Source organism: Macrobrachium rosenbergii, chromosome 23, assembly GCF_040412425.1.
Source record: "Macrobrachium rosenbergii isolate ZJJX-2024 chromosome 23, ASM4041242v1, whole genome shotgun sequence".
NCBI classification, from domain to species: Eukaryota; Metazoa; Arthropoda; class Malacostraca; order Decapoda; family Palaemonidae; genus Macrobrachium; species Macrobrachium rosenbergii.
Genome location: NC_089763.1, coordinates 1,210,007 through 1,227,800, shown reverse-complemented (window position 1 = coordinate 1,227,800; position 17,794 = coordinate 1,210,007). Strand labels below are relative to the sequence as shown.

General features: G+C 37.1%; 1 pseudogene; it reads right to left on the bottom strand.

Annotated features, from left to right (window-relative positions):
- Positions 1 to 4,985: 4,985 nt before the first annotated feature.
- On the bottom strand, positions 4,986 to 5,913 carry LOC136850954 (uncharacterized; annotated as a pseudogene).
- Between the last annotated feature and the right edge of the window lie 11,881 nt (positions 5,914 to 17,794).

Below are 17,794 nucleotides of genomic sequence, written 5' to 3'. Positions count from 1 at the left end.
AAAAAAATAAATTACATCATCTGGGAGATGAAAGCCCATTGAATTAATTTTAGATTCATTTATGGCTAATTTCATTTCCGAGGCTAGCGTTTTTATACAATGTTTTCCCTCCCTAAGACTTTCGCCATGAATGGCTTTGAAAACCTCTCTCATGAAACTTAAGTGTGAAAAAAAGGCCTCAGACGGTAAATGCAGTTGACTTCTGTTAATCTTTTTAACCCAGGAATTTTCGTCACTTTGACTGGCAGCCGCTTTGTGACCTAAATGCGGATACTTCATCGAAAATTTGTTCCCTATGTAGCCCCCTATATTTCGCAAACTTTCTTCCTCTATGACATCACATATCAATTTTGTGTTACTCGGATCTGCTGTCAAATCATCCATGTCGTCACCTAAAGTTTTTGCAATATCAGTTTCACATTCTATATCTAATTCCGAATGTTTTAAAATATGGCTAGTTAGGCAAATCTCTAATGCAAGCTCGCGGTCATTATAATTTCTCACATTGTTTGTTGCATTCGTTAATGCTAACTCATTTGTTAAGCAATCGCTATTTTCATGCTCTTTATTTATGTTTGTGTTATTGCTGATTAGGGCAACATTTTTTCCCAGAAGCAGCTTTCTCATTCTATATTTATAGCTTACAGCACCGGGATGATCATGAGGTCCACTCATCTGTCTGCAACATCCAAAAAATGTTCTAATACGTCCTGGTTTAGCCTTCTAGTCAATATATATGCAACATCATAATCACTGGCTAACATCTCGTATAGGCCCATAAGTGAGTGACATGATAAAATGACTCACTTTTTGAAAACTATAAAGACTGCTTGACCTTGCGTTGCATACTCGCGTTTTTGTCATGACATCAGTGACTTTACACAAAAAGATTTTTCTGGTTTTTTAAGTCAGTTCCATAAGCATTTCGTGATTTAACGTCTCCTATCATATTAGATGAATTCATAAGATCGAACCAATGGTTAACAGTTCCATAAGCATTTCGTGATTTAACGTCTCCTATCATATTAGATGAATTCATAAGATCGAACCAATGGTTAACAGTTCCATAAGCATTTCGTGATTTAACGTCTCCTATCATATTAGATGAATTCATAAGATCGAACCAATGGTTAACAGTTCCATAAGCATTTCGTGATTTAACGTCTCCTATCATATTAGATGAATTCATAAGATCGAACCAATGGTTAACAGTTCCATAAGCATTTCGTGATTTAACGTCTCCTATCATATTAGATGAATTCATAAGATCGAACCAATGGTTAACAGTTCCATAAGCATTTCGTGATTTAACGTCTCCTATCATATTAGATGAATTCATAAGATCGAACCAATGGTTAACAGTTCCATAAGCATTTCGTGATTTAACGTCTCCTATCATATTAGATGAATTCATAAGATCGAACCAATGGTTAACAGTTCCATAAGCATTTCGTGATTTAACGTCTCTATCATATTAGATGAATTCATAAGATCGAACCAATGGTTAACAGTTCCATAAGCATTTCGTGATTTAACGTCTCCTATCATATTAGATGAATTCATAAGATCGAACCAATGGTTAACAGTTCCATAAGCATTTCGTGATTTAACGTCTCCTATCATATTAGATGAATTCATAAGATCGAACCAATGGTTAACAGTTCCATAAGCATTTCGTGATTTAACGTCTCCTATCATATTAGATGAATTCATAAGATCGAACCAATGGTTAACAGTTCCATAAGCATTTCGTGATTTAACGTCTCCTATCATATTAGATGAATTCATAAGATCGAACCAATCGTTAACCATTGAAATGAATTCTGCAGTATCCTTCCAGTTTTTGCTTTCTAGCAGTCCTCTCTCTCCTAAATACTCAACAGACTTAGCACAGCTGTTTGACATCAGCTGCACAGCATACTTAACTCGCTGAAGGTCAGTGTTTTGTAAGTTTAGATGAATTTCACTGATCTTATAATCTAGACCATATTCTGTATGAGTATTACTTAGCATTTCCCTAACACAAGAATCAGAGATCAGCGTTCCTTCTTCAAAACAAAACCCTTTAGTTATGAAGTGATTTCTTATTAATTTTAGCAAATGTGGGACATCTGCAAATAAGAATATTTCCCTATTGTGACACGGATTTTGATTGACACACGCTACAATTTATTGGGTCTATCCCAAAGTGCTTCCATAATTTTACATTGCTTGGCCCAAGATCATGCACGATTGCAATCACAGGATACCCAGCATTCTCTACTGCCTCAATTATTCCCATCAACATTTCATGTACGCAAGATTTATCAAAATCATAAAAGATCGGTTGTCTCCATTTACCAATTAAACCCCTAATCATTATCACCTGAACCTTTCCATGAGGTTTATATAGTCTGTCCATTCCCTTATCATAACTATGCTGTTTTGTGATGCTCATTTCATCAAATGATATTACCGCAAGCCCCTCTTTTACAGTCAAAGTTTCAGCTTTAGTTTTCATCAAAGACAAAACTGACGTTAATACACCTGTGTTCGCAAGGAAAATTTCTAGCTCTCTCATTGAGGGTGCTTGTTGAAGGCAAAGGAAACCCTTTGATATCCCAAAATAACTATAGCATTTTGGACTTATACTTTTAAGGTAAAAGCAGACGATATGTCATCTACTGTCCAGTGCTTGGATTTCTTTTTATTTAAAAGTGCATCTATCTGAGTCATACTGAAAAGTGGTTTTAAAATATCTTTTATCTGAACTTTAATATTAATGTCATTCCTTTCCTTGAGATGTTGCACTTGGGCTTGCAAAAGATTTGATTTCTGCCCCAGTATCTGTATTTTTCTTTTAACTTTGAAATTTCCCTTTTACATAAGTCGTGTGACAATGCAAAATTATCGTTTTCGATGCTATTGCTAACAGGCATACCTCCTACGGTTTCTAAATGAGTTACCAAAATATTTTCTTCAATTGCAGCTGGGCTCTCTTCTGTTTCAACAGTACTTGGTCTGTCTACTGATGTTACGCTTTCATCTCCCAGAAGATCTTCCACAGTTCTCTTCATCCCTCGCTTTTCTGCTCTCTTGAATCCATCTTCAGAGTTTTTAGTTAAACCGCAATCTTTTGAAATGAAAGGAAAATTATATGAATTTTTGAATGTGGCTAACAAAAACAATTCACACATACGCACTATGTGTATAAGTGTGTCTGCATGTGTGTGTCAGTGTGAATATATGTATATATATATATATATATATATATATATATATATATATATATATATATATATATATATATATATATATATATATATATATATATATATATAGAGAGAGAGAGAGAGAGAGAGAGAGAGAGAGAGAGAGAGAGAGAGAGAGAGAGAGAGAGAGAGGAGGGAATGTGACTGTGCGTAATATATACAAATAGGTATGCATGTAAGCAGGATTTTTAACGACACAACAGGACTTACCTTGGGTGTAAAGATTCAATGATGGTACTACACGTGCTTTCAGCAGCCTTTTGTTTCTTGGGCTTTCAATACAAGCAATCGAGACTTCATGTCATCGATATAGTCTTCTGCAGTAAAATGTGCTGAACAGACGAGTGCATTGTTGGTATTGACCTTATCAGCACGACGGCAGGCATTTATCCATTTCTTCCTAAATTCCTCGTCTCTTGGAAATCTAAAAAATCGAACATCTGAACGATTTCTGCTATTATTAAAGCATCCGTAAACTGCACAATTGCTAGGCATAATTCCCACAAAACTCCTTCCCTGTATGTTCTTGGACGTTTGTCTGGTGCTCGGATTTACAACTGACTGAAAGTCCATACTAAGGGAGGGTGTTTTGAAGGGAAAGTTAGTGTGAGTAAGTTGATCTGCTTATGGCCTGTGGCCCGAGGTCAAATAAAGAAATCCCAGGTGTATAAGCCCAGTGTTAGCCTCAAGAAAAGATCTTCAACTTCATTGACAAACAAGAACATTCTGCCTGATTCGTACTCTGTATCTCCTCCTTTCCCTCCCTGTCTAACGCGTGACGTCACGCCGTCGATTGTCAGACAGGTACCCTGCGCGTCGGCTAACCTGATATAGCTCAACCGTGCTCTACTGTAGTATGACGTAGTTACTAGACACTCCAGTCGTATAGCCACTTTATGAATGAAGACACACAAACAGCTACCCTATACACTTCATTCTCTCTCTCTTATTCTCTCTCTCTCTCTCTCTCTCTCTCTCTATATATATATATATATATATATATATATATATATATATATATATATATAATATATATATATATATATATATATATATATATATATATATATATATATATATATATATATATATATATATATATATATATATATATATATATATTTTCCTTTAAGCATAACTACATTGTAGTGCAATATGATACTCATAATTCATAGTCTAAGCACTTGGGCTATAACATAAATTTTATAATCCATTAATCCAATTATTCTGCTGAACTGCATTAAAACTGAAATGTGAAATAAACTTATACAAAGATTAAAATATAAAACTATGGAAAAGCATATGTTGTTGTTTGTTTAAGATTAAGACAGAACTTGTTCGAATCTGTCTTGCTCATTGAGCAGACCATAAGTAAAGAAGTTTCGTTACAAATACAGAAATCAATATTTCTACATGAGTAAAGGGAAAAAAGAAAAATAGAGAACACACAACCAAAATAATTTTTATTCATATTCATCATCGTCATCATCCAGGTATAGGTCTTCTATACCCTCGTCATCGTTGTCTAAGTTTATAATGATAGGTCCAACAGGCTCTTGAATGTTGTCCATTGACCAATACCCATCCTCAAAGGCTCGAGATCGTTTCACTGCAGACCCCCAAACACTTTCAGTGGCCAAAAGCTTGGCTTCCTCCAGTCTTGCCTGCAAGTCTGCCCGGGTGAATCGCTGTAAAGATGAACGCACATGACGTTTCGTACACGCCCATACTTGCTCAGTGGCATTGAGCTCTGGGTGGGCAGGTGGCAGACGCACCACCTCGTGGCCCCACTCTCGAATTATGTTGTCCACGATGTACTGTGGTTTTGGCCTGTTCTGTTGACATATGAGCAACAGCTCAGGTCTTGTGGCACCGTCTGGGCAGGGATTCGGCGACTCTGAAGCCAGGTAATAAGGTCTGCTTTCTTGGTGGCCGTGGTAGGACACCGACACTCGTCTAATAGCTGGCTGTGATAAGGTGCGTTGTCGAGCACCAACACTGATGGTTCAGGCAGCAATGGTAGAAGCTGCGTTGTTAACCAGCGTATGAACAGCTCGCCTGTCATTTCCCGTGGTAATCGCCACTTGTACTCTGCAGGATAACAAAGGAAAGAGCCTTCAATAAATCCATTTGCTGTGCCAGCTGCTACCACCACGAAGCGCTCTCCCTCGCCAGGTGGTACCTGTCGGCTATGCGTGGCACTGGTAGCAGGTTGTGTGGTGTCCACCCACTCTCTGTTGTGGCTCATTCTGGTGGTGAACCACGTCTCATCGACATATACTATCTCCCTTCCATCTTCTCGATGGCGCTTCAGAGCCCGGAGAGCCCCGATCCGTCGGCAAACCACATCAATGGACTCTTTTGCAAGATACATCTTTCGTTGAGACGTTTTATATCTGAATCCCATATCTTGCAGGAGCCGCCACACCGCTATCTCGGAGGTTGTTTCAGGGATTATGGTGGCTGTCTTCAAATCTGTCATCAGGGTTCTCACTGTAAATACTTGCTTTGCAGCAAATATCTCGTGAACAAACCGACGAATGGCACCCACTGTAAAATTATCAAAGACTTTGACGTATGAATGCTCTGCTGTCCTTCTCCTGTTATCGGCGTGTTTACTATTGTGAATGGAAAGTTTACTGGGTATTACGTCTGATGTCATACTTCACGTCACAACTAGCCTCTCTCTGGGTGCGTCTAAATTTAGCTAAGTTACCCTTTCAATTTCTGATATTTACTCTGGTAAGTGCCTTTATTATTCACATTAGACATTACTGAATATTTTTGCCAATTAGGCTGTGGTTTCAAATACCTATATCCAAAATGTGACCCATATCCGATGTTTTGGTAGGATTTTATCAACGAAAATCAATTGGACACGGCCCTGAAATGCATAGTAAGTCATGAAAGGTCCAGGGATAGAAAACGGAAGCGCAATTTTATCAAGGTCTGTCTATGTACCCCTCTAGCAGTTGGTGGTGACTTTTTTTTTTGTGACATTTTAAATTCTGGATGACTAGCATGGCCAAAGACTGCAATCCGAGAAAGGCAAAGTTGATAATTTACCAGCGCGGATATGATAGCAGTACGAAGACGAAGGAGACGGAAGAAAATAAATTTCTAACGAGCGAGAAATTCTGTAGGGCAAAGTATCTTCTGAACTGCGATGGAAATGTAAACAGAAACTGACATTTCAGAAAGTATGACAATTTTCTCATTTCATCCTGTAACAAATAAACGATGAAAAATATCCTAAAAATGGTCATTTTTTCTTTGGATTTCTTGGAAATTTGACCGTTATAAGATTTCTTTTTTTTCATATTTTTTAAACAGTATATTATACAGTTATATTCTCTATCGATACTTAGTTAACAAAATCTTGTTCATAAGGTTAAATATTGGTTTCATAATACACGTACCCAAATGCTTGTATGTGTTTATATATATATATATATATATATATATATATATATATATATATATATATATATATATATATATATATATATATATATATATATATATATATATATATATATATATATATATATATATATATTATATATATTATATCACAGGAAAGCAGCAGTCATGGGCGATATATTCATACAAGGGAGGAAGCAAGGGAAACGTCTTGTAGTGATTTCACAAAGCTTTTATACCTACAGCTTTGTGAAATTACCAAAAGACGTCTCCCTTGCTTCCTTATATATATATATATATATATATATATATATTTATATATATATATATATATATATATATATATATAATATATATATATATAACATATATATATGTATATGTATATATATATATATTTATATATATATATATATATATATATATATATATATATATATATATATATATATATATATATATATATATATATATATATATATATATATATATATATATATATATATATATATATATATATATATATATATATATATATATATATAAAGTAAACAAGAATAATATGAAAATCCTCTTGTTGAAAGTAACTCGAGAATTTATGTTCAATAGTGTTATTGTTGTTTTAGATTGTTGTACTGACACGGGCCATTGCTCTTGGGTAGCCAGTAAATTTAATATGCCGTTGTGAAATGACGACTTTGGCAGTATTAAAAAGGTCCTTCGATAGGACCTCCTTGGGTTGACGCACGGTCTTGAAAAATTAGACCTTGAGGTGACCATCCTTTGTTGCTGTGGTTTAGGAAGTTTCTAGTGGTCCCCTGATCCCAGATCCCTGTAATTTTCCTTTAGTTTCGACAATGTTTGAGAAACACCTTGGCGTTATTCCAGTTTTAATGTCCCGGTTACTGTAAATGTACGAAGCTCACCAGACTAACGCAGCTTATCACACTGATCGTTTATGATCCAAAAATATTTCACTGCAATTATTACTTTGACATCTTGATTAAAATTACATTAATATGTAAAGTACCAATGGTTTTAGTATAATGAAAAATAAGTTTTTTTTATCACATGTTAGTGCTTAGCACTTTTTGGGGGAGTGCACTTTGCTAGTTACAGTTTTTTTCCTTTATCAGAATTAGTTTTAAGTTACAAATTAATGTAGTTGTAACAAACAGGGGAAAAATACATTAAATGAAGAATTATTGTGTCACTGGCAATTAATGTTTTAGGCATTATCATTACTGCGTCATTGGCAGTGTTCCTACTATTATCATATTTGCTCTCAAGAACAATTGGGATTTTCTACAAATCGACAGTCAGGATGTAACTAAAAAGGTTTATCAGTGTGTACTATATTTTTTTTTTTACGTACAGATGACATGTGCATTTGATATAAAAAATGAGAAATACATCAATATAAAATCTCTGAACAACAATCACAATAAATATAGCTCCAAAAGATTTGTCACATCCCTGTTTATCTATTCCTCGCTGAAAATTTCGTTTCTTTAACAAAATATAAAAGTTAATGATTGGATAATTTCTATTGAGAGAGCAATTCCTTATATTTTGAGCGCTGCAAAAGCACCAACATTGATTTGATATAGCTGAATAAAAAAAAAAGCTAAGATATTGATATGTGAAAGTTTCATTAAGTTTTGTTCCTGATTTGCATCTTGCTTATGAAGTATTTTGTACTCTTATTGGTGGTATTATGTGATACAAAACACTATAAATAAATCACCGAGGACGAACTTATTGCGTTCTACATTTATAGCCAGGGAGACAGAGCAGAGAGAACTGCTACATGCAGTCAGCTGCTGTTTGATCTTTGCTTTGGTTTCCTAACCAATTTAATTTTTTTTAATTAAGTGCAGCTACATTTGCAGCCGAAGTTATATTTCTTCTATGCACCTCACACAGTGTTAGATTACATTCCTTATATTATTTGGAGGCATATAATGTAAATGTTAAGAAGTTTCTGTACAAATTTATATTTTTAGGAAAACACTTATTAGTTTATTGCCAGTTAAAGTGAAAAATAAAAAACCACATGACTTGTTTCTTTTGTCATAGACAGACCAACAATTTATAAACGAATGAAAACTTGCTAATATTTGGAGCAACAAAAAAATATATATATATAAACGGAGATGAAAATCCAAAACTATTGGAAAATACAAAGTAAAAGATGGCAACCAGTGTAAACCAGTTAAGGCGCCAGTCGCTGATGCAAAAGCAGTAGTCGACAATTGCGTTGGAAAACAGCTTTCTGGCACATTTCCCATATATGTGTTTCTACTTTATAGAACTCAACAGGGGGTTTGACAGGCTTCAGTGGCATAACATTTATTAAATTAAGCATGAAAAGAATAAATGTCAGCAATAAACCTCATAAGGGGGCGGCCATGGCTCCTACTATTTTATTTGATCAAAAAGTCTGAAGGATAAGAAAATGCTGAGGCACTAGAGGGGGAGAGAGAGAGAGAGAGAGAGAGAGAGAGAGAGAGAGAGAGAGAGAGAGAGAGAGAGAGAGAGGGGCTAACTTGTGTATTACTACTATTATTACTATTTACAAAAGTAGAATTTCAGTCTTCGTAATACTTTCTTTCTTTCTTTTCCCTGCTTTGCAGAGCCTGACCTCCAAAGTTGTCTTTCCCTTCCGTGCAGAGACAAGCTAATCAAATCATTTTGAGGTAAAACTGTATTATCAGATAATTAATAGCTCTCTTCTCTGAATAATAATAAGTTATCAAACCTTCTTACAATCCATCATCGTTCTGAAACGTGTTCCATTCAAGTCTCAAAATTCCAAGAGGTGGAATATATATATATATATATATATATATATATATATATATATATATATATATATATATATATATATATATATATATATATATATATATATATATATATATATATATATATATATATATATATATATATATATATATATATATATATATATGTATATATATATACTGAAGGGGAATTGTAACTGATAAGTGGTCACCTCAACTGATAATTTTTTCGCGTGCTCTGAAAATATATCCTCCATTTTGCACACATCACCGTTACCGTCAGTGTTACATCTTAAGTTCACTGGCGTATGATTTGTGGGTGCTTCCATGAACGTTCACGCTGGAACGCCTTTATTTCGCTATATTTTCCTCTGCTGCTGTTGACGCATTCCTCGGAAACTGCTCTCATCAGCAGGAGGGTGTCAGCGGAAGGTTGCTCCCTCCCGCCCCTACTCGCGGTCTCGGTGCTATTTCCCAGGCGCCCTTTTATTCCGTAAACTTGAACTTATTACTATTTATTCACTCTCAACTTCCTCCTCTCATTCTCATCCCGGGACTTCAGGAGGAGGAGAGAGAGAGAGAGAGAGAGAGAGAGAGAGAGAGAGAGAGAGAGAGAGAGAGAAACTACTACCGAGGTCGATAACTAAAGAAAGAGGTAAATTGCAACAAGATTGCCATCAGAAATGAGGTCATTTCCTTTCTTAGCAAACTTCTAATCATTTCGACTGCATTATTTCCATGGCGGAAAAAAAGAACAGGCAAAGTTTGTGTCTTTAAACTGGTGTTTCTTTCTTAACATACTCTGACATGACCATATCTAAGGGCTGAAATTGTGCAATCATTCTCCTATGTTGTAGACTGCACTGTCCTCGGTTTAGTTTCTTCTTCTCAGTGTAAAAATAGCGACTGTGTTGACTCCATGCCTGTGAACTGATGCTTTGTTTGCCCTCTCATGATTATCACCAACCAGAGGGAGCCTGAAATTCTCAATCGACGACACCTGGTTTTCGGTGCAACTTGATGATTAGGCAATAAGCAGCAGAGCAACGTTCATAGGCTGCCGGGGAGCATTTTCCCCAGATGTAACCGAGTACCGGGACCTCTCCCTGAAAAAAGCGGGACTCCATATCTTAAAAACTAATCATAAAATTTTCTTGAAAATAATCTCATTACGTTTCCCACACCCACATTATTTCATAAAAAAACTAATCTAACCTAACGTAACGTAACCCAGCTCACCTGACCTGGGGGCACGGCAAAAACCAGGGGCTGGTGCATACTAGCGCACATCTCTCTCAGGAATTTGCCTCCCGGGTTCGGCTCTTTCAGGGTTAATGACTCGTATGAAGCAGATAATCATGCAACGCTTGTATCAGTGGCTGTGTATTTCAATACAAGCCTCCAAAGTATATGGTAGACAGGTTTTCCAGGAATATTGGAAAAGTTTTCCGTGCGTCTTTAATTGTGTTCTTGAAGAATCTAAAAATTATTTCTTTTCCGAAGAAGAATGTTTCTTTAAATAAGAAAAGCGATTTAAACTGCTCTGTATCCATCAAAAGATCTACTATTATAATTTGATGCTGGTACCATAAAAAACTATTATAATTTGATGCTGGTACCATAAAAAAACTATATATTTATAACTTACTCTGCTATACAAAAAACTTATTCATTTCTTGCTGGAGGCAGCCATCTCTCTCTCTCTCTCTCTCTCTCTCTCTCTCTCTCTCTCTCTCTCTCTCTCTCTCTCTCTCCCCTTAATAAGGTGATCAATGGCAATGGAGAAGCCTTGTTAAAACAAAAGAGGTCACTTTTCTCTTGAAGCTGACTGGATTACTGGACGCTAGTGATGACCATTTCAGGAAACAGAAATTCTTGAGACCACATTATTTTTAACTATTGGGAAAAATTAACGCACACAGACGCACAAACCAGTGTATACACACACACACACACACACACACATATATATATATATATATATATATATATATATATATATATATATATATATATATATATATATATATATATATATATATATATATATATATATATATATATATATATATATATATATATATACTGTTTATATATATATATATATATATATATATACTATATATGACTTTTTTATCACATCACCAGGGTGATTCATATACAATCAGTAAGCTATATAAACGTCCTTTAATATCCAATTCACACTTCTACCTCGGAAATAATATATTTTCATATATATTTACCAAGGGGAATTTTTAGTTGATAATAAGTTCGTCGTCCCGTGGGCTCGAACCAGAGGAGAACAAGAACTCAGGACTACAGTGGACGCATTGAACCCACGCGGCCATGTATATTATCTATCTATAATAATAATTTCCAAGTTGATCTTGTCCTCCCCTTTGAAGTTTTCTATAAAGCTTTATTGCCACGAAAATATGCATTTTTTTAAAGAAAGAAATATAAATTTAGCGAAAAATCATCATCATCGTATCTTTTCCCCGTCGTCAATAGGAGATATCTATCTATCTATATATCTATCTATCTATATATATATATATATATATATATATATATATATATATATATATATATATATATATATATATATATATATATATATATATATATATATATATATATATAATATATATATATATATATATATATATATATATATATATATATATATATATATATATATATATATATATATATATATATATATATATATATATATATATATATATTATCTCCCGACGACGATAATAAATATATTTCTTCACGATGATTGAAATGATTGATTTTCACTAAATTTTTAATTTATTTTTTTTTTTAAATATTGATGTTTTCGTGGCAATAAAACTTTCAAGAAAATTTCATACCTTCTGCTGCAAGAAAGAATCATTGTCGCCTGGTTTATAAAAATCTTCGTGTTTTTCCTGCAGACGTTTTAGAATTCTTCTGCTCATGCGTATAGCGCCATCACCCAGTAAGTGCACTGACACCAAGGACTACAGTGGCCATCTCAGGGATCCTCCAGGAAGACGTCTTGAAGCCTTCAGAGACAGCATGTGAGCAAAGAAGGCGAAGTTTATGGTTAAAATGAACTGGATGACGAAGTAGATCGACTAAAAGAGATTTTCAAGAGGGAAAAGTACAACACGAGAATGGCAGATAGCTTCAATCTGCAATTGTTTACTGCTGAAAATATGGACTACTTCGCGGAGCAGTATGAAGTCGAGGTTCCTGCCTTCTGCGATTATTCAGCACCTCTACAGTCGTATTGTCACTTACGGACGCAAGCTCTTCATTCGAAATAAGGAAGGAAATAATCAAGAAGAGAGGAAGACAGTGGAACGAACGAAATGAAGAATTTATACGAAATAAAAGGTAGAGAACTTGAGGTGTTTTCTAAGCTGATTGAGAGGGGATTTTGGATGCCCAAAATTACCGCTTGGAGCAGTTCTTCGCTCGAAATAAGAAAGAAAAGGAATAAAGAAGAGAGGACATCGGCGTGGAGGTATAATGAAGAATGCTGACGAAGAAAAAAGTAGATAACCTGAGGTGTTAGAAGCTGCTTGGAAGATTTCGGATTCACAGAATTACTTTTCGGAGAAGCAAGGAAGAATCGAAGGGATGATCAATATCATCAGTAAGATGGAATCTCGTAATTTTATAAAAGACGACTCCTTAAAGAAAAGAAACTGCTTTGTGCCAGAAAAAGAACTCCAAGTAATGGTTACCGCGATGATGAAATGATCTAAAACCTTCGGGATTTTCCTTGAAGACATTTTGGAATCCTTCAGTCTCCGGCCCCTGGAAGGACGAGAGAAATGCCATTCGCGCATGCACCGAGCTTCAAAGTGTCCAAGAACAATCTCCGAGATGCTTCAAATCGTCTGGAAGCCTTCAGAGACAGAAAGTGTCAGATTTGAAAAGCAGGGTAAGAGAAAGCAAAGAGTATTGGTGAGGGGAAGGGTCCGACCCAGAGGCCGCTTCCTTCCTCCAAGGAAGCAGCCTATGGGTCTGACCCTTCCCATGGAAAGGGCCCAAGCCCCCATTAAGATTGGGATTGGTCCCAAAAGCCTACAAGGCTTGCCAGTCTTTTGAGGGCAGCTTTGAAGGGAAGGGTCCAACCCAGAGGCTGCTTCCTCGGAGGAAGGCAGGTATCCTGCCAGGCTGGGGAAGCAGGCCTGGAGAGGGCCCAAGAACTTCAAGGATGAGGCCCAAAGTCCTCCAAGACTGGCCAGTCTCTTGAGGGCAGCCTTGAAGGAAGGGTCCGACCCAGAGGCTGCTTCCTCGGAGGAAGGCAGGTATCCTGCCAGGCTGGGAAGCAGGGCCTGGAGAGGGCTCAAGAACTTCAAGGATGAGGCCCAAAGTCCTCCAAGACTGGCCAGTCTCTTGAGGGCAGCCTTGAAGGGAAGGGTCCGACCCAGAGGCTGCTTCCTCGGAGGAAGGCAGGTATCCTGCCAGGCTGGGGAAGCTGGCCTGGAGAGGGCCCAAGAACTTCAAGGATGAGGCCCAAAGTCCTCCAAGGCTGGCCAGTCTCTTGAGGGCAGCCTTGAAGGGAAGGGTCTGACCCAGAGGCTGCTTCCTCGGAGGAAGGCAGGTATCCTGCCAGGCTGTGGAAGCTGGCCTGGAGAGGGCTCAAGAACTTCAAGGATGAGGCCCAAAGTCCTCCAAGACTGGCCAGTCTCTTGAGGGCAGCCTTGAAGGGAAGGGTCCGATCCAGAGGCTGCTTCCTCGGAGGAAGGCAGGTATCCTGCCAGGCTGGGAAAGCGGGCCTGGAGAGGACCCAAGAACTTCAAGGATGAGGCCCAAAGTCCTCCAAGGCTGGCCAGTCTCTTGAGGGCAGCCTTGAAGGGAAGGGTCCGATCCAGAGGCTGCTTCCTCGGAGGAAGGCAGGTATCCTGCCAGGCTGGGGAAGCGTGCCTGGAGAGGGCCCAAGAACTTCAAGGATGAGGCCCAAAGTCCTCCAAGGCTGGCCAGTCTCTTGAGGGCAGTCTTGAAGGGAAAGGTCCGACCCAGAGGCTGCTTCCTCGGAGGAAGGCAGGTATCCTGCCAGGCTGGGGAAGCAGGCCTGGAGAGGGCCCAAGAACTTCAAGGATGAGGCCCAAAGTCCTCCAAGGCTGGCCAGTTTCTTGAGGGCAGCCTTGAAGGGAAGGGTCCGACCCAGAGGCTGCTTCCTCGGAGGAAGGCAGGTATCCTGCCAGGCTGGGGAAGCGGGCCTGGAGAGGGCCCAAGAACTTCAAGGATGAGGCCCAAAGTCCTCCAAGACTGGCCAGTCTCTTAAGGGTAGCCTTGAAGGGAAGGGTCTGACCCAAAGGCTGCTTCCTCAGGGGAAGGCAGGTACCCTGCCAGGCTGGAGAAGCGGGCCTGGAGAGGTCCCAAGAACTTCAAGGATGAGGCCCAAAGTCCTCCAAGGCTGGCCAGTCTCTTGAGGGCAGCCTTGAAGGGAAGGGTCCGACCCAGAGGCTGCTTCCTCGGAGGAAGGTAGGTATCCTGCCAGGCTGGGGAAGCGGGCCTGGAGAGGACACAAGAACTTCAAGGATGAGGCCCAAAATCTTCCAATGCTCGCCAGTCTCTTGAGGGCAGCCTTGAAGGGAAGAGTCCGACCCAGAGGCTGCTTCCGTGGAGGAGGGCAAGTATCCTGTCTGCTGGGGAAGCGGGCCTGGAGAGGGCCCAAGAACTTCAAGGATGGGACCCAGAAGCCTCCAAGGCTCGCCAGTCTCTTGAGGGCAACCTTGAAGGGAAGGGTCCACCCAGAGACTGCTTCCTCGAAGGAAGGTAGGTATCCTGCCAGGCTGGGGTAGCAGGCCTGGAGAGGGCCCAATAACTTCAAGGAAGAGGCCCAAAGGCCTCAAAGGCTTGCCAGTCTCTTGAGGGCAGCCTTGAAGGGAAGGGTCTGAACCAAAGGCTGCTTCCTCGAAGGAAGGCAGGTATCCTGCCAGGCTGGGGAAGCGGGCCTGGAGAGGACCCAAGAACTTCAAGGATGAGGCCCAAAATCCTCCAATGCTCGCCAGTCTCGTGAAGGCAGCCTTGAAGGGAAGGGTCCGACCCACAGGCTGCTTCCTCGAAGGAAGGCAGGTATCCTGCCAGGCTATGGAAGCGGGCTTGGAGAGGGCCCAAGAACTTCAAGGATGAGGCCCAAAAGCCCCCAAGGTTCACCAGTCTCTTGAGGGCAGCCTTGAAGGGAAGGGTCCGACCCAGAGGCTGCTTCCTCGAAGGAAGGCAGGTATCCTGCCAGGCTGGGGAAGCGGGCCTGGAGAGGGCCAAAGAACTTCAAGGATGAAGCCGAAATGCCCTCAAGGTTCGCCACTCTCTTGAGGGCAGCCTTGAAAGGAAGGGTCCCACCCCGAGGCTGTTTCCTCGGAGGAAGGTATTTATCTTCCTACGCTGGGGAAGCAGGCCTGGTGAGGGCCTCAAAGTTTATTATCCACCCAAAAAATCTAACAAGTTTTGTCTATCAAACTGGTTCCAGATGTATATATATATTTATATATATATATATATATATATATATATATATATATATATATATATATATATATATATATATATATATATATATATATATATATATATATATATATATATATATATATATATATATATATATATATATATATATATATATATATATATATACATACATATATACATGTATATATATATTCACATATATACATGTATATATATATATATACAACATATATATATATATATATATATATATATATATATATATATATATATATATATATATATATATATATATATATATATATATATATATATATATATATATATATATATATATATATATATATATATATATATATATATATATATATATTATACAGTTTGAGATCTAGCAGTCAATATTAATGGTTATTTCCCAAATAGAAAAAACAGCCAAACAAGTTTTTGTCTATGATATTGATCCTGTCCCATTTCAACTTTCAAAACAATTTCTGAATAATTTTACCTTTCATATTTCAGAAATCCAGGACCAGCCGCGACCATTATGTATGAAATGTATTGTGCTTTCTACAATATATTGTTTCCTGATGGACTAGTTAGGCTGCAGGAACGGGTTCACAACATTTTATAACCCATTAACAATATTGCTTTGAAATTTTGAGTTGTTATTTGTGGCCGATATATGTATACATTGTTTAGTCTTTGAAATATGTTTTATAATTTTTCAAAATGAAGATAATTAGCTAAATTATACCTTGATAATTGCATTGGTTTATTTTATTTTACTAAATCAACAAATTTCGAAAATATTATTATGCTTATTACCATTTTAAATACCCATGGTTTTATCACTTATTATTTTCACTTTCCTTATTCCGTTGTTTTACCGTACATGCTTCATTGACTAAATTGCAAATTATATTCGTATTTCTCTAAATTTATTATATAATTTACTTATGTTTTATGACTTTTTACATAAAACAAGGAAAATTATGAAGCCTATGAACATATATGCAAAGCTTTAAACAAAATAAATCAATAACAGATTAACATTCAATAAGATGTTTTACATTATTCCATTTTTTAAGTCAAATATAAAAAAATATGAAGCCTATTAACAAATATGCAAAGTTTTAAGCAAAATAATTCAGGAACATTAATTTTCAATAATAAGGTTAAGAATATTCTATGTGGTGAATATAAAATATATAAAAATATTATCCGACATCAATGCAGGGGAAAATTGCATTGATTCTCTCCACGAAATATAATCCCAACAGAACAATTAATATTGGAATTGGTGTTATATGACAACCAAGCAATTCGGGATGACGGTTTCATTATGATAGCGCCCATATGTTGTTGCTGTTAAACCTTTTCATTAATTTTATAGATTGGTAATTTTTACCTCTATGAGGAAAATTATTATTATTATTATTATTATTATTATTATTATTATTATTATTATTAATTATTATTATTATTATTATTGAAGAAGCAAATCCACAGTTATGTATATGTACATAGATTTAAAGATAAATATATAACTGTGGATTTGCTTCTTCATTTTAAGACTCATGCTACTATGAGTATTTTTTTTATTACTATTATTATTTTTTTTTTTAGAATATGTACCCAATTCATACGGGACAAGCATACAGGGGCCATTGACTTGAAATACAAGCCTCCAGAGCATGTGGTAGACAGGTTTTCCAGGAATATTGGAAAAGTTTTCCGTGCGTCTTTAATTGTGTTCTTGAAGAATCTAAAAATTATTTCTTTTCCGAAGAAGAATTTTTCTTTAATTAAGACAAGCTATTTTAAACTACT